The 20,449-nt window shown below is 45.0% G+C and overlaps 6 non-coding genes and 1 pseudogene across 6 annotated transcripts; all 7 read right to left on the bottom strand.

The window, feature by feature from the left end:
- Positions 1–4,640: 4,640 nt before the first annotated feature.
- On the bottom strand, positions 4,641–4,764 carry LOC141230413 (U2 spliceosomal RNA; annotated as a pseudogene).
- A 1,115-nt stretch (positions 4,765–5,879) lies between these two features.
- LOC141230228 (U2 spliceosomal RNA) lies at positions 5,880–6,070 on the bottom strand. Its single transcript, XR_012296781.1, has one exon. It is a non-coding gene; the product is annotated as a U2 spliceosomal RNA (small nuclear RNA).
- A 1,115-nt stretch (positions 6,071–7,185) lies between these two features.
- Positions 7,186–7,377, bottom strand: LOC141230377 (U2 spliceosomal RNA). Its single transcript, XR_012296902.1, has one exon. It is a non-coding gene; the product is annotated as a U2 spliceosomal RNA (small nuclear RNA).
- A 6,334-nt stretch (positions 7,378–13,711) lies between these two features.
- On the bottom strand, positions 13,712–13,902 carry LOC141230934 (U2 spliceosomal RNA). Its single transcript, XR_012297380.1, has one exon. It is a non-coding gene; the product is annotated as a U2 spliceosomal RNA (small nuclear RNA).
- A 1,115-nt stretch (positions 13,903–15,017) lies between these two features.
- LOC141230551 (U2 spliceosomal RNA) lies at positions 15,018–15,208 on the bottom strand. Its single transcript, XR_012297010.1, has one exon. It is a non-coding gene; the product is annotated as a U2 spliceosomal RNA (small nuclear RNA).
- Positions 15,209–16,323: 1,115 nt separating this feature from the next.
- On the bottom strand, positions 16,324–16,514 carry LOC141230550 (U2 spliceosomal RNA). The gene has a single exon (XR_012297009.1). It is a non-coding gene; the product is annotated as a U2 spliceosomal RNA (small nuclear RNA).
- Positions 16,515–17,628: 1,114 nt separating this feature from the next.
- On the bottom strand, positions 17,629–17,821 carry LOC141230364 (U2 spliceosomal RNA). Its single transcript, XR_012296895.1, has one exon. It is a non-coding gene; the product is annotated as a U2 spliceosomal RNA (small nuclear RNA).
- Positions 17,822–20,449: the final 2,628 nt, after the last annotated feature.

The following is a 20,449-nucleotide window of genomic DNA, read 5'->3' as shown; positions in this document are numbered from 1 at the left end:
TCCACACAGTCTCCAGCGTGTCCTGGTGAAGTCCTGTGATGTTCTCCACGTCATCCTTGGCTCTGATTAGCTTGTGGATAGTTTTGGGCTTCCACAAGTCGGGCTTGAGTCCCTCCAGTTGATGCTCCCCCACAAATCGAACGACGTCTCCGTAGAACCATGGCGTCGTCCAGTTGTAGGGGAAGGAGCTGTCCCACTTGTCCCAGCCGAGTCGCCTCCAAAGAGGAAGCAGGAAGAAGCGAGACATGGACCTGCCCGCGGAGCCATTCTTGACTTGCAAAGTCCGGCGGACACAATCACACACAAAAGAGGATCGCAGGAGGGTGGGGATATCTGGAACGCCCTTCCCACCCTTGCGAGGCTCCTTGTACATGACGTCCCGCCTGACTCTGTCCATCTTGGATCCCCAGACAAAGTGAAACACTGTCCTGGTAATGGCCCTGCACACAGTGACGTGTGGGGGCCAGGCCTGCGCCGTGTACTGCAAGACGGGCAGGACCTCATTACGCAGGACGAGTGCCTTACCCTCACAAGTGAGGTGTCTGAGGCTCCAGAGTCCGATCCGTTGCTTCACCTTGGCCAAGCGTTCTTGCCAGGACTTGAGGGCCGCTCCTTCCTTCCCGAACCAGACTCCCAGCACCTTGAGGAAATCCGGTTGAATGTTGAAGGGGAAGGGGGCGGAGGAGGCCGGCTGCCAATCCCCGAAGAGCATGGCTTCCGACTTCCTGCAGTTGACTTTGGCCCCTGAAGCCCGGCCGAACCTCTCACACGTCTGGACGAGGGCGTCGACTGAACCACGATCAGCGCAGAAGACGGTGACGTCGTCCATGTAGAGCGAGCACTTGACCTCATGTCGTCCCGGACCCGGTGCGGTGATCCCTCTGATCTCTCCATTCTGCCGGATAGCCTCTGCGAAGAGTTCTATAACACAAACAAAAAGAAGAGGTGATAGAGGGCAGCCTTGTCTGACCCCAGAGAGGACAGGGAAGGGGTCAGTCTTCCAGCCGTTCACCAACACCGAGCTGTGGATATCAAAATACATCAGACGGACATACGAACAAAACATGTTACCCAAACCTAACCGGTGCAGAGCTCGGCCCATGAACTCGTGGGAAACCCGGTCGAAGGCCTTCTCCTGATCCAAGGAGACCAGGGCCGCGTGTGCGCGGCGGACCTTGATGTACTCGACCGTGTCCCGCACGAGAGCGAGGCTGTCTGCGATGCGACGTCCAGGGATGCCGCAGGTCTGGTCCGGGTGGATGATCCGTCCGATGACCGTCTTAAGTCGTGTCGCCATCGTCTTGGCCAGGATCTTGTAGTCCACGTTGAGCAGAGTGATGGGACGCCAATTCCTCAGGTCGCACCTCTCTCCCTTCCGCTTGTACAGGATCGTGACCATTCCTTCCCTCAAAGATGGAGGCATTCTACCCTCCACCACCATCTCCTCGTACAGGTCCAACAGGTCCGGACAGATGAGGTCTCCCAGCGCTACATAGAGCTCCGCTGGAAGACCATCACTGCCCGGGGTCCTGCCGGTCCTAAAGGATTTAGCGGCAGAGAGCAATTCGCCCACCATCAGAGGTTTGTCCAAGGCTGCCGTGCCTGCAGGATCAAGATGGTTAGTGATACCTGACAGGAACTTATCAGCAGCGTCGGGGTCGGTAGTCTTGTGGGAGTAGAGTTCGCTGTAGAAGTCGCTGACGACCCTCATCACGTCCTCCTTCCCACGTCGCATGTTTCCGCTCTCGTCTCGCAGCTCGTTCAGGGGCGTGTGACCGGCATGAAGTTTCCTGAAAAAGAATGAGTTACATTTCTCACCCTTCTCCAGATTCTCCACTTTGGAACGGAAGATGATTCGCTTGGACTCCTCCTCAAAGTGCCTTTTCAGGCTCTTCTTGGTCTCCTCCAGCTCCTCCCTCACGTCCCAGCCGCAGTGAAGAAGGTCCTGCAGCGACCGCAGCTCGCGCTGCAGCCCTCTGAAGTCCCTCCTCTTCTCACACTCCTGTTGTCGACCCTTGGCCTGAAAGAAACAGCGAAACTCAAGTTTAACATATTCCCACCAATCAGAGACTGTTTGGAAGCTACCCTTGTAGGACTGCCACATTGCGTAGGCTGCTCTCAGCTCCTCCACGACTTCATCCTGAGCCAGCAGAGCACAATTCAGCTTCCAGGAGCCGGGGCCGGACGGAAAACCGTCGCCGAGGACACCTTGTAAGTGAATGGCTCTGTGGTCGGAGAAGAAGCAGGAGACCATCGAGTGCCTACTCTGCCTGACTGCCCGAGAGGTGAACACAAAGTCAATCCTGGAGCGGAGTGAGCCATCGGGTCGGCTCCACGAATAGTTCGTGGAGCCTCTCCCCATGGAGCCCACCACGTCCTGAAGAGAGGCCTCGGTTACCATCTCGATGAGCAGCTTGGACGTGATGTCCAACTTGGCAGATGTGCCAGAACTACGACCGTCCTCCTCGATGGGGCAGTTGAAATCCCCGGCCATCACTAAGGTCCTGGTGGTGGCAAGCTGAAGCCGCAGGGTCTGGAAAAGCTCCAAACGCTCATTCTTCAGTGGGGACGCATACACGTTGATGAACCTGACAGGTTCTCCCGCCCAGTTGCCATCTACAACAAGAGCCCTGCCGCAGATGAGCTCCTGGACGGACTCAAGCGTGAATGCGCCCCCCCTGATCAGAATTGCGACCCCCGCAGACTTGCAGTCACCCCCACCGGACCAGTAGGATGGACCGTGGGACCACTCCCTGGCCAGATGTTTGAAGGACCTAGAGGAGGGAAGGGAACATTCCTGCAACATATAAACATCACACAACTGGGAAGTAAGGAAGGCATAAATAGTCTGACGTCTGAACTTGTCCTTGATGCTCCTGACATTAATGGAAAATAAGTTAATATTAGCCATCATGTAGGGAAAAAAGAAAAAGTTAGCGCAGGCAATACACCTTAGTTACCACTCCGGTCGGGTGGTCCCTCGTCGGTGTTGACTGCTGGTGACGGGATCACCAGCAGGCCCTCTTCCTCCATCTGGTCAAGCAGCGCGGCCTCAATCTCGGCGACCACCAGTTCCTCCTCTTCTGGCTCGGCCACCAGGGTCTCAACCATGTGCTCCATCTCTTCTGGCTCAGGGAGGGTATCCTCCTTTTCGCCTACGAAATCCAGAATCTTCTTTTTGGAGGATTCAGTAGCAGGGCTGTCCTCCACCTTCCTCTTTCCCCGGGTTGGAACTGGGGAGACAAGAAGGGGAAAATCCTCCTCGGAATAGATAGCGGCGGGTGGAGGAAAGGTTAATTCCACCGCTACCATGGTCTGGGGAGGGAGAGTGGCTGCCGGGGCAGGGGAAAGGACACCTGCTGAGGAGTAGGGGAAGGAGGAAGAGGAAGTGGAATCCTCAGCAGGGGTGGCCGGGGTGGGGGGGGATTGGACGGGGGTGGCAGGGGGAGGGATCGAGAGAGGGGTGACAGAACTCTTACCCTCCTTTGACTTTTTCTTCTGCTTCGGAGCTGCTGGGACCGTCGCTGGGGCTTTGGCCACCGACTCCTTGACCGCTTTGGCCTTGGTCGTCTCGGCCTTGGCCGCTGGGGCCTTGGTCGTCGCGTCCTTGACCTTCACAGGCCTGGTCGTCGGGGCCTTGTCCTCCGTAGCTGGGGTCGTCGCAACCACCGATGCCCAGGATCTCTCACGCCTGGGGCAATCCTTGTACAGATGAGCCGCCAGCCCACACAGGTTGCAGGACGTCTTCTTCGGGCAGTCCTTCGAGCTGTGTCCCGTCACTCGACAAATCCTGCAGGCATCCTCCTTGCAGTCCTTCATCTCGTGGCCGTTCTTGCCGCATCTCCTGCAGTTCCGCGGCATGTCCGGGTAATAGATGAGGCCGTAGGAGTTGCCCAGGGAGAATGTCGGGGGCAGGTGCCGAAGTCCGTCTGAGTACGCCAGGTCCCTGTGAAGTCTAACGGTCACCGACCACTTACCTGTCCAGAAGCCGAGTCCATTCAGGATGTGAGAGGGTTCCTTCACAACCAAACAGAAGCGTCTCAGGAAGGTACAGATGTCTTGGCCTGGGGTGTGCGGGTTGCGCATGGAGACCGTGATCCTCCTTTCATCCCTCTGGATAGGGCAGCTACCTGTAAAGGCAGAGAAAGAATTATCCGGTCCTTTTGCGCTTACCATTTCCCAGAACCTCCTGCAGGTGTTCACAGTGGCGAAGGTGACGAAGAAGATCCCCGTCAAGAAGGTCTGGATGCTGAGGGTGTCCGACCTGGAGAAGCCTCGATCCAGCAGCATCTTCTGGCAGAACACGTCCGAGGACATGTCCGGCACCCTCCCATCCACTTCCTTCAGCTTCAGGGCCACCGTCTGCCGCATCCATGGCTCCAGGGCTGGAGCTTCGTGGCGGGGCTTCTGGGGTCCCTTCTGCTGGCCAGTCGTGGAGGCAGAGTCCTTGGGGTCAGAATCGGCTCCTGGCTGGGCCCTCCTGGCTGTCCCCAGCTCCAGGCTCTTCTTTTCGGCCTTCCTCGCAGCGCTTGCCATGGCTTTCCTCCTGCAGTTACTTCTTGGAGCTGGATCTGGAACTCTTCCCGGAATGGGTGGAGCTATGCAGATTCTTCTCCCGTCGTGTTCTGGACAAATTCCCCGAAAGGTCTTTGTCTCGATGATTTTCTTCCTCGAAGATTCCACAGGACAGCCCGATTCTTCTCCGATTCTTCTCTGATAAGAACAGATACTACACTTGATCTTAGCCAAAAGCCGAGAAGCGATAACCAGAATTGGTTTCAAACTACGGAGCCACCCAAGGATCCTGAAAAGTCCATTTGTGGAGATGAGCTCCTGGACTCCCGTTAAGAAGACATGTTGTCAACCTCTAGATCCCTTACATGCCTGCACTTTTCGGCTTGCTGCTGCTGCAATCCACGCGTTTTAGATCTGCATAACTCCACCTCTTTAAACACAGCACCTTCACCCCCTGCTGTTCCCACCCGCCTCAACACCGTTGGAAGGGAGGAGAACCAATTAAGGCGGGGGGTGGGGTGGAACGAGCAGCTGTCTACCCTTAGCAGGAGGGCTCCTGATTACATACCTCTCCTGCTGCTGCTGCTGCTGGCTGTCCAGCAGCAGACTGAAGGTGGCTGCTGCTGTGCACAGGTTTATAAAGGCTCAGAGCCTATTATGACACGCGCAGCCAGCGTTCCATTGCCACATTCCATCTACTGCAGGCAGGATACCTGGCTGGCTGAATGTCGCTGAGAAGCTCACAGAGACCGCCATAAGCAACAGTTTAACAGAATGCCACAGACTAATCAACCAAACTTTTTGGGTTGGGTTCTCTTTTATAGTCTGCAGGCATTAAATGAAAGAAGTCAGTGTTCCAGCAGAAGGAGACAACGTTTCAGAAAAGGCATTGTAGCAAACCAAAAAAGAAATTTTAAGCGCAGCAGAGTAACCAGCGCACATACCTGTTAGCTCAGGTGAGTTTAAAAGGCTGCTGTTGATAACAAGGGCATTTGCTAAATAGATGGTGTGTGTGCAACAATATACTGAAAGGTCAATTATATTGTGCAGCTTATCTCACCACCTGTAGTTATTTAGGTGAAAGCTCCAAAATGCTTGCCTAATATGTCTGTTTATCCAAAAGGAAGTAAAAAGGGAGAGCTAGAAAGATAGCATTGCATCACATTACATGGCAATGCAATGCACAGTTGCTGAAGTTGAACCAAAATGAGCTTGTAATCTGGCTTCTGCAACTTTGAACATGAAAAATCCAATGAGGAGAAGAAAAGCAAAGCCAAAGAGTCCATCCCAAAATCCGACAAACAAGCAAAATGAACAAAAAACATTGAATTCAATTCTTTCTGATTTTAGAAACTGCATTAAAGAAGGGGTGCACCGGTCCTGGAGATACTGCAATGCCAGGTCAATGAGTGGAGTGGACAGAGCAAGCTCTTTTTCCATCTCCCTGTTCTAAAAATCCATTTAATATATGGTCCCCAGATAGGGGACGTATCAGATATTAAACTGATAAGAACAGATACTACACTTGATCTTAGCCAAAAGGCCGAGAAGCGATAACCAGAATTGGTTTCAAACTACGGAGCCACCCAAGGATCCTGAAAAGTCCATTTGTGGAGATGAGCTCCTGGACTCCCGTTAAGAAGACATGTTGTCAACCTCTAGATCCCTTACATGCCTGCACTTTTCGGCTTGCTGCTGCTGCAATCCACGCGTTTTAGATCTGCATAACTCCACCTCTTTAAACACAGCACCTTCACCCCCTGCTGTTCCCACCCGCCTCAACACCGTTGGAAGGGAGGAGAACCAATTAAGGCGGGGGGTGGGGTGGAACGAGCAGCTGTCTACCCTTAGCAGGAGGGCTCCTGATTACATACCTCTCCTGCTGCTGCTGCTGCTGGCTGTCCAGCAGCAGACTGAAGGTGGCTGCTGCTGTGCACAGGTATATAAAGGCTCAGAGCCTATTATGACACGCGCAGCCAGCGTTCCATTGCCACATTCCATCTACTGCAGGCAGGATACCTGGCTGGCTGAATGTCGCTGAGAAGCTCACAGAGACCGCCATAAGCAACAGTTTAACAGAATGCCACAGACTAATCAACCAAACTTTTTGGGTTGGGTTCTCTTTTATAGTCTGCAGGCATTAAATGAAAGAAGTCAGTGTTCCAGCAGAAGGAGACAACGTTTCAGAAAAGGCATTGTAGCAAACCAAAAAAGAAATTTTAAGCGCAGCAGAGTAACCAGCGCACATACCTGTTAGCTCAGGTGAGTTTAAAAGGCTGCTGTTGATAACAAGGGCATTTGCTAAATAGATGGTGTGTGTGCAACAATATACTGAAAGGTCAATTATATTGTGCAGCTTATCTCACCACCTGTAGTTATTTAGGTGAAAGCTCCAAAATGCTTGCCTAATATGTCTGTTTATCCAAAAGGAAGTAAAAAGGGAGAGCTAGAAAGATAGCATTGCATCACATTACATGGCAATGCAATGCACAGTTGCTGAAGTTGAACCAAAATGAGCTTGTAATCTGGCTTCTGCAACTTTGAACATGAAAAATCCAATGAGGAGAAGAAAAGCAAAGCCAAAGAGTCCATCCCAAAATCCGACAAACAAGCAAAATGAACAAAAAACATTGAATTCAATTCTTTCTGATTTTAGAAACTGCATTAAAGAAGGGGTGCACCGGTCCTGGAGATACTGCAATACCAGGTCAATGCGTGGAGTGGACAGAGCAAGCTCTTTTTCCATCTCCCTGTTCTAAAAATCCATTTAATATATGGTCCCCAGATAGGGGACGTATCAGATATTAAACTGATAAGAACAGATTTTTTTTTTTTTTTTTTTTTTTTTTTTTTTATATATATATATATATATATATATATATATATATATACATATATATTTCCTTCTTTCCTTTTTCTTAACTTTCTTTTTAACTTTTTTTTTTTTTTTTCCTGTAATTAATATTTGTATTTTTCCAGAAAAAGATTTTCAATGACAACAAAGGCTACACAGTAAGTATATTCCATTCATTTTGCTTCCACAATACATCTGCTTTTCTTATGCCCAAAACCATTTTGTCCTTCCAAAAATACATAAATAAATAACTTAGACACAACTTAATACACTGTTCAACAGACACTTCATTATGTTTAAAAATCAAAATGTTTCTCACCTTCCAAATTGCCATCTTTACACATGTTATAATCACCCACACCACCTTAAAATCTTCTTCCTTTACACCCATCCCATAGAACACCCTGTTAAAATCTAAAAAATTAACATTACTCACAGCTTTAATCAGATTGCACATTTTCCTCCAGACTTTTTGTGCAAACTCGCAATTCCAGAATACGTGCATAGGAGTCTCACTACCTCCACATCTCTGTCTTGGACATTTTTCAAAACGAACAAGACCACGTCTATGCTGAAATTCTCGTGTCGGTAAGCAATCCTTTATTATACACCATAACAAATCTTTATGTTCATTTGATAAGAACACATAGTTTACATTCAGCCAAATCCTGTCCACTATCTTTGGCATAAAGTGCTCCACTGGACTAGTGTTTAACCTTCCTTCCAAGACTTGTAATATCTTTTTATGACACCTCAGTACCTTAAGATCAAAACCTTTTAGATCATAATCTCTCAAAATCTTTTCCAGCACAACATAGTTACTTGGGGGTAAAAATCTATAAGGTCTATTCAATCTCATGTCCACCCACTTATATTTTCTTATATAGAAACCCAAATTATAAATAGAAAAGGCTTTAAGCTTCGATTCTGACCCTAATAAAATATTTATGCAGTTTGCCATATACTTTGCATATAAAAAGGCTTTGATATCAGGATAACCTTTACCACCTTTCTTTTTTGGCTTATACAATTCTTCGCGCTTAACCCTTTCCATTTTTGATCTCCATAAAAAATTAAAACATACTTTAATAATTTTTTTCATCGCATTGACAGGTGGAATAAAAATGGTTGCAACATATAAAATCATTGGGAGTAAAACCTGCTTGATAATTAAAATCTTCCCTTCCAACGTTAGCTCTCTCAGATTCCAAAAAGACACCTTTTTCCTAACCCTCTCCAACAGTGATTCCCAATTTTTTACATTTCCACACTCTTCCGAAAAATAGATGCCTAAAATCTTTGCTTCAAAGACTCTCAATAATTTACAATCGGATTCTAAGATAAAACCGCCCATCGTTAAAACACCAGATTTCTCCAAATTGATCTTAAAACCTGATGCCGCCCCAAACCATTCAACCGTTCTTAAAACCCTATTCATACTTCTTAAATCTTTTACAAAAACAGTCACATCATCCATAAAAGCCACCACTTTAACCTGCTCTCCTCAACTCCCAGGAATAAAAAAACCATTAATCACTTTGTCTTTCCTAAAAGCAGTTAAAAGAGGCTCAATCGCACAGATAAAAAGAATAGGGGATAAGGGGCATCCCTGTTTCACCCCACAATTAATCTTTACACTTCCAGATAAAAACCCATTTACAGATACTTTACTAAAACATGCTTGATACAAGGATTTAATACGTTTACTAAAATCATCCGGGCAACCCATTCTCCTTAAAACATCGAATAAAAAATCATGGGCGACTCTATCATAAGCCTTTTCAAAATCCAGAGTAATTAACGCCATCTTCTGTCTTCTATCGGAAACATCCCATATTATGTCTCTAATTAAAATCAACGAGTCACTGATCTTCCGCGTTGGAACTGCACACGTTTGGTCTATATCTATCACCGAACTCACCACTTTCTTTAATCTATTTGCCAACAGCTTCGCATAAACTTTATAATCTGTATTTAAAAGAGTAATCGGTCTCCAGTTTTTTAGCAATTCTCTATCACCTCTTTTGTATAATAAAACAATTACCCCCTCCAACCATGACTCCGGGACACGACATAAAGACTCAACTTTTAAAAACATTTCATAAAATTCATTCCCCACAATATCCCATAATATTTTATAAAACTCAATGGGTAACCCATCCGACCCTGGTGTCTTACCGTTTTGCAATGTATTAACTGTATTAAAAACTTCTTCTTTTGAAATACCCTCTGATAATAATAATTTATTTTCCTTAGTAAAACATTTATCCAACCCTCCTAAAAAATGCTCCTTCAAAGACCTATCTGTATTTTTTGCTGAAAACAGGTTATCATAAAATTCTTTCACTTTCATCTTTTTCCCCTCCAAACTCCTTTCCCCCTCTAAAACCCCCATAAAGGCCTTTTTCTCACAGATTTTTTTAAAAAAGAATTTAGTACATTTCTCGTCTTCCTCCAACACCTTCACACGAGAATTAAAGATAATTTCTTTTCCTTTTTCTCTCAGACATTTTTGAATTTTTTCCTTCGTCACCATAATTTCCTCCTCCACATTAACTCCATTATTCCTAAACTGATACAGACACTGTAGATTTGCATTAAGGTTATTGTATGACTGTCGCTTATCCGCAGCTTTCCTCTTGCCTACTTCCATAAAGAATAATTTAACTTCCTTTTTCATGTAGTCCCACCATTTAAAAGTAGAGTCAAAACATTTCTTTTCTAATTTCAGTTTCTCAAAGAAAAATTTAAAATCCTCCCTTACCTCCTTATGCTGTAACAATGATACATTCAGTTTCCAATGAGACGGCCTTTTTCCCTCATCCGCCTCTACCATCAGTGTACATTCAATTATTCTATGATCAGAAAAAGGTGCTTTATGCGTTTTAAAATTAGAACAAGTAAAATCCTTGGATATAAACAAATAATCTATTCTCGAGGAACAACCTCTTCCTTCCCAAGTAATTTCATACTCCTTCTTCTGCCCGTCCAACCACCAAGCATCTTTTAGGTTAAAAGAAGATAAAATACCCTTGAGACAAGAAACCGAACCATCTTTTACATTATTTAGTTGACAATTAAAATCTCCCCCTAAAATTACTGGAACTACACCTGGGATAAAAAGCTGCAAAATTTCAAACAAATGTAACCTTAAAACTTTTTCTGTATTGGCATAAATATTAAAACATCTATATTTCTTCCCATTCCTTTCTACATCCACTCTTAGAATCCTACCAGGGTATATTTCTTCGTAGTTGGTAATCTCCCATTCCCTGGAACATATAAAACCAACCCCATCACTTCTGAATTCATTCCCGCCTGAAAAACATAAATTACCCTTCCATATACCCCGTAAAAAATCATAATTTAACTTCTTTGACAAATTACATTCTTGAAGAAATACAAAATCAAAATTTTCATTATTAAAATAGTCATAAATCACAGTTCTTTTATATAAGTCATTGAAACCCTGAACATTCAGGGAAGCCGCCCTGATCATCTTTTAGTGACTGGCACCGGGCTATCTCCCCCGCCCTCATCGGATTGCAAAGCACTTTCATCGATACTCAGCCCTTCCGACTCTGATGTACTGGAAATGTCAAAATCCTTTTCACAAGCAAATACTTTTACTACACATGGCCCTACACCACGCTCTTTATCATCTACACTTCTTTTCAAAATTTTTGATGAATCCATCCTTTCCTGACCACAGGGTATACTCTGAGATAAAATCTCCCTAGGGGAAGGCCCTATTACAGGCAGGCTTTGACTTTTCACTACCACCACCTTTCCCCCTGCGCCTCCCTTTTTTACTTCACCCCCTTGTTCTTTTATATTACTCTCTTTGCTTGGTGGAGGGACTTTCTGCATTAATTGTCCCACACCCACCAGCACAGACTTCAATTCTTCAATCCTCCGTTCTTCATTCTTCTTTTCTTCTTTCTTCTTTTCTTCTTTCTTCTGCTCTTCCTTCTCCCGACCTTCTTTCTTCTGCTCTTCTCTGTTCTTATCTTCTTCTAACTCCTTCTCCTTCTTCCTTTCTTCCATCTTTCTTTTCTCATCCTCCTCCGACCTCCTCCCTCTCTCTTCTTTCTTTCTCTTCTCTTCTTCCGGTGTTTTCTTCTTCTTTACTTTTCTCACCTCCTCCATTTCCTGCTCATCAGTTCTCTTTTCACTTGCTTCCTCACCATCCTCGGCTTCATTCTGCCGATGTTCTGATGAAGTATCCATCTCCTCCTCGCCTCCTTTCTTCTTATTTGGACATGCATCCTCCTGATGAGCTGAACCGGGACACCTACAACACTTTTTGCACACAATATCCAAATGTCCATATTTACGGCACCCATAACAGTAATTAGGCATACCCGAAAAAAACAGATATCCACGGCTACGATTAACATAGACATTTGGTGGTGGTCTAAGTACCCCACCTTCTTCTTCTGGGTCCTTCTTGAAGGCTACCAGAAAAACCCTTTTTCCGTTCCATACTCCGAACCTAGTTTCCCCACGTTTTCTTGGGATAACTTTCTCACAATATGCACTTAGATAGTTTATTACTTCACTATCAGTAACAAATGGACTGAACAAATGTATTGTTAGCAGTTTCATGGAGAACTGAAAGGAGGGAATCACTCTCACTCCAACAAAAAGCTCGTTCTCCCTATTAACTTCATAGAGAGTATAGGCTCTTTCACACTGAGAGTTCCCCATTAAAGTTAAATCATATATCCCTCTCGAAAAAAAGGATTGAAAACAAAAAAGTTCCTCCTTTTCAATCTTCAGAAATTTACAAATCTCTCTGAAGATAAACTCGGAATCCTTTTCCTGCCGATAACCAGGAGCCACCAACAAACGGAGTGTATCCTTCAAAGGATAATCCTCTGAAAAATAGTCATTGGAATTGTTCTCCCGATTTTCCCTCCTACCTCCAAATGGCCTCTTCGATTCCATATTCTTTTCCTCCTTCTTTTTCCACAGATGATCAGGAAAAAAAACGACACAGCAGATCGCAGCTCCACCCGGATTTCAATCCTCTTCGTCCTACCGACCTCCACACCACGAAAAAGAACCGTCCTCCAGGAAGAAAAGGCAAATCTAGACTTTGCTCCACACCCAATAGCAGCAGCTGGACCAAGATCCAGAAGGCCGAGTGCAAAGATCCACCTAGATCACCTTGGCCAAATGACGCAACCCACTACAGATCGCAGCCAAAAGGCCGAGAAGCGATAACCAGAATTGGTTTCAAACTACGGAGCCACCCAAGGATCCTAAAAAGTCCATTTGTGGAGATGAGCTCCTGGACTCCCGTTAAGAAGACATGTTGTCAACCTCTAGATCCCTTACATGCCTGCACTTTTCGGCTTGCTGCTGCTGCAATCCACGCGTTTTAGATCTGCATAACTCCACCTCTTTAAACACAGCACCTTCACCCCCTGCTGTTCCCACCCGCCTCAACACCGTTGGAAGGGAGGAGAACCAATTAAGGCGGGGGGTGGGGTGGAACGAGCAGCTGTCTACCCTTAGCAGGAGGGCTCCTGATTACATACCTCTCCTGCTGCTGCTGCTGCTGGCTGTCCAGCAGCAGACTGAAGGTGGCTGCTGCTGTGCACAGGTATATAAAGGCTCAGAGCCTATTATGACACGCGCAGCCAGCGTTCCATTGCCACATTCCATCTACTGCAGGCAGGATACCTGGCTGGCTGAATGTCGCTGAGAAGCTCACAGAGACCGCCATAAGCAACAGTTTAACAGAATGCCACAGACTAATCAACCAAACTTTTTGGGTTGGGTTCTCTTTTATAGTCTGCAGGCATTAAATGAAAGAAGTCAGTGTTCCAGCAGAAGGAGACAACGTTTCAGAAAAGGCATTGTAGCAAACCAAAAAAGAAATTTTAAGCGCAGCAGAGTAACCAGCGCACATACCTGTTAGCTCAGGTGAGTTTAAAAGGCTGCTGTTGATAACAAGGGCATTTGCTAAATAGATGGTGTGTGTGCAACAATATACTGAAAGGTCAATTATATTGTGCAGCTTATCTCACCACCTGTAGTTATTTAGGTGAAAGCTCCAAAATGCTTGCCTAATATGTCTGTTTATCCAAAAGGAAGTAAAAAGGGAGAGCTAGAAAGATAGCATTGCATCACATTACATGGCAATGCAATGCACAGTTGCTGAAGTTGAACCAAAATGAGCTTGTAATCTGGCTTCTGCAACTTTGAACATGAAAAATCCAATGAGGAGAAGAAAAGCAGAGCCAAAGAGTCCATCCCAAAATCCGACAAACAAGCAAAATGAACAAAAAACATTGAATTCAATTCTTTCTGATTTTAGAAACTGCATTAAAGAAGGGGTGCACCGGTCCTGGAGATACTGCAATACCAGGTCAATGCGTGGAGTGGACAGAGCAAGCTCTTTTTCCATCTCCCTGTTCTAAAAATCCATTTAATAAATGGTCCCCAGATAGGGGACGTATCAGATATTAAACTGATAAGAACAGATACTACACTTGATCTTAGCCAAAAGGCCGAGAAGCGATAACCAGAATTGGTTTCAAACTACGGAGCCACCCAAGGATCCTAAAAAGTCCATTTGTGGAGATGAGCTCCTGGACTCCCGTTAAGAAGACATGTTGTCAACCTCTAGATCCCTTACATGCCTGCACTTTTCGGCTTGCTGCTGCTGCAATCCACGCGTTTTAGATCTGCATAACTCCACCTCTTTAAACACAGCACCTTCACCCCCTGCTGTTCCCACCCGCCTCAACACCGTTGGAAGGGAGGAGAACCAATTAAGGCGGGGGGTGGGGTGGAACGAGCAGCTGTCTACCCTTAGCAGGAGGGCTCCTGATTACATACCTCTCCTGCTGCTGCTGCTGCTGGCTGTCCAGCAGCAGACTGAAGGTGGCTGCTGCTGTGCACAGGTATATAAAGGCTCAGAGCCTATTATGACACGCGCAGCCAGCGTTCCATTGCCACATTCCATCTACTGCAGGCAGGATACCTGGCTGGCTGAATGTCGCTGAGAAGCTCACAGAGACCGCCATAAGCAACAGTTTAACAGAATGCCACAGACTAATCAACCAAACTTTTTGGGTTGGGTTCTCTTTTATAGTCTGCAGGCATTAAATGAAAGAAGTCAGTGTTCCAGCAGAAGGAGACAACGTTTCAGAAAAGGCATTGTAGCAAACCAAAAAAGAAATTTTAAGCGCAGCAGAGCAACCAGCGCACATACCTGTTAGCTCAGGTGAGTTTAAAAGGCTGCTGTTGATAACAAGGGCATTTGCTAAATAGATGGTGTGTGTGCAACAATATACTGAAAGGTCAATTATATTGTGCAGCTTATCTCACCACCTGTAGTTATTTAGGTGAAAGCTCCAAAATGCTTGCCTAATATGTCTGTTTATCCAAAAGGAAGTAAAAAGGGAGAGCTAGAAAGATAGCATTGCATCACATTACATGGCAATGCAATGCACAGTTGCTGAAGTTGAACCAAAATGAGCTTGTAATCTGGCTTCTGCAACTTTGAACATGAAAAATCCAATGAGGAGAAGAAAAGCAGAGCCAAAGAGTCCATCCCAAAATCCGACAAACAAGCAAAATGAACAAAAAACATTGAATTCAATTCTTTCTGATTTTAGAAACTGCATTAAAGAAGGGGTGCACCGGTCCTGGAGATACTGCAATACCAGGTCAATGCGTGGAGTGGACAGAGCAAGCTCTTTTTCCATCTCCCTGTTCTAAAAATCCATTTAATATATGGTCCCCAGATAGGGGACGTATCAGATATTAAACTGATAAGAACAGATACTACACTTGATCTTAGCCAAAAGGCCGAGAAGCGATAACCAGAATTGGTTTCAAACTACGGAGCCACCCAAGGATCCTAAAAAGTCCATTTGTGGAGATGAGCTCCTGGACTCCCGTTAAGAAGACATGTTGTCAACCTCTAGATCCCTTACATGCCTGCACTTTTCGGCTTGCTGCTGCTGCAATCCACGCGTTTTAGATCTGCATAACTCCACCTCTTTAAACACAGCACCTTCACCCCCTGCTGTTCCCACCCGCCTCAACACCGTTGGAAGGGAGGAGAACCAATTAAGGCGGGGGGTGGGGTGGAACGAGCAGCTGTCTACCCTTAGCAGGAGGGCTCCTGATTACATACCTCTCCTGCTGCTGCTGCTGCTGGCTGTCCAGCAGCAGACTGAAGGTGGCTGCTGCTGTGCACAGGTATATAAAGGCTCAGAGCCTATTATGACACGCGCAGCCAGCGTTCCATTGCCACATTCCATCTACTGCAGGCAGGATACCTGGCTGGCTGAATGTCGCTGAGAAGCTCACAGAGACCGCCATAAGCAACAGTTTAACAGAATGCCACAGACTAATCAACCAAACTTTTTGGGTTGGGTTCTCTTTTATAGTCTGCAGGCATTAAATGAAAGAAGTCAGTGTTCCAGCAGAAGGAGACAACGTTTCAGAAAAGGCATTGTAGCAAACCAAAAAAGAAATTTTAAGCGCAGCAGAGTAACCAGCGCACATACCTGTTAGCTCAGGTGAGTTTAAAAGGCTGCTGTTGATAACAAGGGCATTTGCTAAATAGATGGTGTGTGTGCAACAATATACTGAAAGGTCAATTATATTGTGCAGCTTATCTCACCACCTGTAGTTATTTAGGTGAAAGCTCCAAAATGCTTGCCTAATATGTCTGTTTATCCAAAAGGAAGTAAAAAGGGAGAGCTAGAAAGATAGCATTGCATCACATTACATGGCAATGCAATGCACAGTTGCTGAAGTTGAACCAAAATGAGCTTGTAATCTGGCTTCTGCAACTTTGAACATGAAAAATCCAATGAGGAGAAGAAAAGCAGAGCCAAAGAGTCCATCCCAAAATCCGACAAACAAGCAAAATGAACAAAAAACATTGAATTCAATTCTTTCTGATTTTAGAAACTGCATTAAAGAAGGGGTGCACCGGTCCTGGAGATACTGCAATACCAGGTCAATGCGTGGAGTGGACAGAGCAAGCTCTTTTTCCATCTCCCTGTTCTAAAAATCCATTTAATATATGGTCCCCAGATAGGGGACGTATCAGATATTAAACTGATAAGAACAGATACTACACTTGATCTTAGCCAAAAGGCCGAGAAGCGATAACCAGAATTGGTTTCAAACTACGGAGCCACCCAAGGATCCTAAAAAGTCCATTTGTGGAGATGAGCTCCTGGACTCCCGTTAAGAAGACATGTTGTCAACCTCTAGATCCTTACATGCCTGCACTTTTCGGCTTGCTGCTGCTGCAATCCACGCGTTTTAGATCTGCATAACTCCACCTCTTTAAACACAGCACCTTCACGCCCTGCTGTTCCCACCCGCCTCAACACCGTTGGAAGGGAGGAGAACCAATTAAGGCGGGGGGTGGGGTGGAACGAGCAGCTGTCTACCCTTAGCAGGAGGGCTCCTGATTACATACCTCTCCTGCTGCTGCTGCTGCTGGCTGTCCAGCAGCAGACTGAAGGTGGCTGCTGCTGTGCACAGGTATATAAAGGCTCAGAGCCTATTATGACACGCGCAGCCAGCGTTCCATTGCCACATTCCATCTACTGCAGGCAGGATACCTGGCTGGCTGAATGTCGCTGAGAAGCTCACAGAGACCGCCATAAGCAACAGTTTAACAGAATGCCACAGACTAATCAACCAAACTTTTTGGGTTGGGTTCTCTTTTATAGTCTGCAGGCATTAAATGAAAGAAGTCAGTGTTCCAGCAGAAGGAGACAACGTTTCAGAAAAGGCATTGTAGCAAACCAAAAAAGAAATTTTAAGCGCAGCAGAGTAACCAGCTCACATACCTGTTAGCTCAGGTGAGTTTAAAAGGCTGCTGTTGATAACAAGGGCATTTGCTAAATAGATGGTGTGTGTGCAACAATATACTGAAAGGTCAATTATATTGTGCAGCTTATCTCACCACCTGTAGTTATTTAGGTGAAAGCTCCAAAATGCTTGCCTAATATGTCTGTTTATCCAAAAGGAAGTAAAAAGGGAGAGCTAGAAAGATAGCATTGCATCACATTACATGGCAATGCAATGCACAGTTGCTGAAGTTGAACCAAAATGAGCTTGTAATCTGGCTTCTGCAACTTTGAACATGAAAAATCCAATGAGGAGAAGAAAAGCAGAGCCAAAGAGTCCATCCCAAAATCCGACAAACAAGCAAAATGAACAAAAAACATTGAATTCAATTCTTTCTGATTTTAGAAACTGCATTAAAGAAGGGGTGCACCGGTCCTGGAGATACTGCAATACCAGGTCAATGCGTGGAGTGGACAGAGCAAGCTCTTTTTCCATCTCCCTGTTCTAAAAATCCATTTAATATATGGTCCCCAGATAGGGGACGTATCAGATATTAAACTGATAAGAACAGATTTTTTTTTTTTTTTTTTTTTTCTCCTCAGACGAGGAAATTCCACAGTCTATGGAAACCAGACAAAGGAAAATTCCATCAAAACAGCTGCGTCAAATCCAATACGCAATTTGCTGTCCCCATCATCATCGGAAATATTTATTTCATATTTCAAAACAACAATAACAAAAATCAAGAGGTACTAACAATATATCTCCACTTTTTAACTTTCCATATTCCCTCCGCATCCACTTCCCCTCTCCTCTTTTTGTCCCATAGGAAACACACATACATCTTCCCCAAAATCACCTTCACACTATCCTTTACAGCAATTTCCTTCCTTTTAAACACATACACATTCCTCACATCCCATAACACTTCCTTTATACATGCAAGCATCAACCACAAGACTCTTTCCTTCGTCCCATCACATATTCCCAAACCAAACATAAACAACTCAAAAGACAACAAATTCACACCACACAATTCTTTACACAAAGGCCCCATTCTCCCAATCACATCTCTAGCATACTGGCAATTCCAAAAAACATGCAACACACTTTCCCTTCCACCACAGCCATTTCTTGGACACATTTCACTCCTCACCAAACCTCTATTCCTCTGAAACTCTCTCACAGGTAATACTCCATGTAAAGACTGCCACACAACTTCACTCTGTTTGTTGGTCATACCACTCATCCGCACTTTCTTCCAAACCTTCTGCACATCACCACCCCTAGCCATATTTATTCCACATTCTACCTCTCTACATTCAATCATCCTATACACAGCCTTCTTATTCTCCAGCAATCTCACATCTGCATCACACAGTTCATACCTCACCAAAAACTTATAAACCCACACATACCATACAGGCACCTCAAAAGCAATCGGACATCGCAAATCCCTTTCTTGCCACTTTAAACGAAACAAATACGCTCCAAATAAATACCTACACATAGATGAAAACTTTCCATCCGCCCTAATCACTTTCAAAACAAACACAACGATATTCACACCAAAAAACACGTCCAAATTCGGAAAACCCAAACCACCTTTTTCCACTCTTTTAACCAAAATTTCTCTCCTAGCTCTCTCCATTTTCGAGTTCCACAAAAAAACAAATAAAATTCTATTCAAGCTTCTCATACACATATATCCTGGTGGAAATACTACCGCAATATATAAAAATATTGGCAACACCACACTCTTAACAATTAAAATCTTCCCAAAAAAGAATAAACTCCTCAATTTCCAAAAATTCAACTTCTGCTCAACTTTTCCTTTCGCATCATCCCAACTTTCTTTCCCATCCAAACTCTCTGAAAACTTCACACCCAAAACTTTAATAGGTCCATTCACTACATTCACACCTACATCCCTACTTAAACTTCCGCCTCCAAAACCCTTACACTCACTCTTTTCCCAATTCACTTTAAACGCAGATGCACCACAAAAAATAGACACTAACAACTTCACCCGCCTCACCGAACATTCAGAATCACATAATACACACACGTCATCCATATAACCACTCACCTTCCATTCTTTTCCTCCACCTCCCGGCACTTGCACACCACGAATTACCTTATCTTTCCTCAGCATACACAACAATGGCTCAATTGCACAAATAAATGCTACAGGGGACAAAGGACACCCCTGTCGCACACCCGAAAACACATTCACTTTCCTACCCACATACCCATTCATTAAAACACAGCTATAAACACCCGCATACAAACTTCTCACTCGCCCAACAAAATCAGCCGGAAAACCCATTTTTAACAACACTCTGAACAAAAAACCATGCGACAACCTATCATAAGCCTTTTCAAAATCCAAACTTAACAAAAATACACTCTTCTTACGACCCATGCAATCCCATAGACAATCTCTTAACATACACACACACTCATGAATCCGCCTCCCAGGTACCGCACAACACTGCTCATCCCCAATCACACTCTCTATCACATCACGCATCCTATTAGCCATAAGTTTTGCATAGATTTTATAATCACAATTAAGTAACGTTATTGGCCTCCAATTCCTCAGACTTTTCAAATCCCCTTTCTTAGGAATTAACACAACCATACCTGCACGCATACTCTCAGCCACCTCCATGTTCCCCACATATACTTACATACATCCACAAAGTCCTTACCAATCACACCCCACATCACACGATAAAATTCTACTGGGAGGCCATCCTCCCCCGGCGTCTTATTCAAAGCCATACTACACATAACCTTCCATACCTCATCACCAGTCACCTCACCCATCACTCTCTCTCTTTCTGCTTCACTCAACTTACTCTCTAACACACTCAAAACATCATTCTCCAAACATTCATCCCTCTGTTTCACTGCATACAGATCCTCATAAAACTTAGCCACCTCTTCACACATATCCTCTCCACTCACCTCACTTCCATCTGCTCCATACACCACGCTCATACTCTGTTTCTTTCCAAAAACTTTTTTAAAGAAAAACCGAGAACATTTCTCATCCTGCTCCATCTTATCAATCTTTGCCCTAAACACTATGCTTCTCCCTCTCTCCAACAAAAACTCACTAATCTCCTTTTTTACCTCTAAAATATCCTCCTCCACCTCAACTCCTCCTTCCCTTAACTTATACAAAACGCTCAACCGCGCGTTCAGTTTAACAAAACTCTCTCTTTTAATTGC

Source organism: Phyllobates terribilis, unplaced genomic scaffold (genome assembly GCF_046119375.1).
Source record: "Phyllobates terribilis strain yellow unplaced genomic scaffold, ASM4611937v1 Scaffold_499__1_contigs__length_1316695, whole genome shotgun sequence".
NCBI lineage: Eukaryota > Metazoa > Chordata > Amphibia > Anura > Dendrobatidae > Phyllobates > Phyllobates terribilis.
Note: the sequence above shows the minus strand (reverse complement) of the source record. Positions and strands in the feature narration are given on the sequence as shown.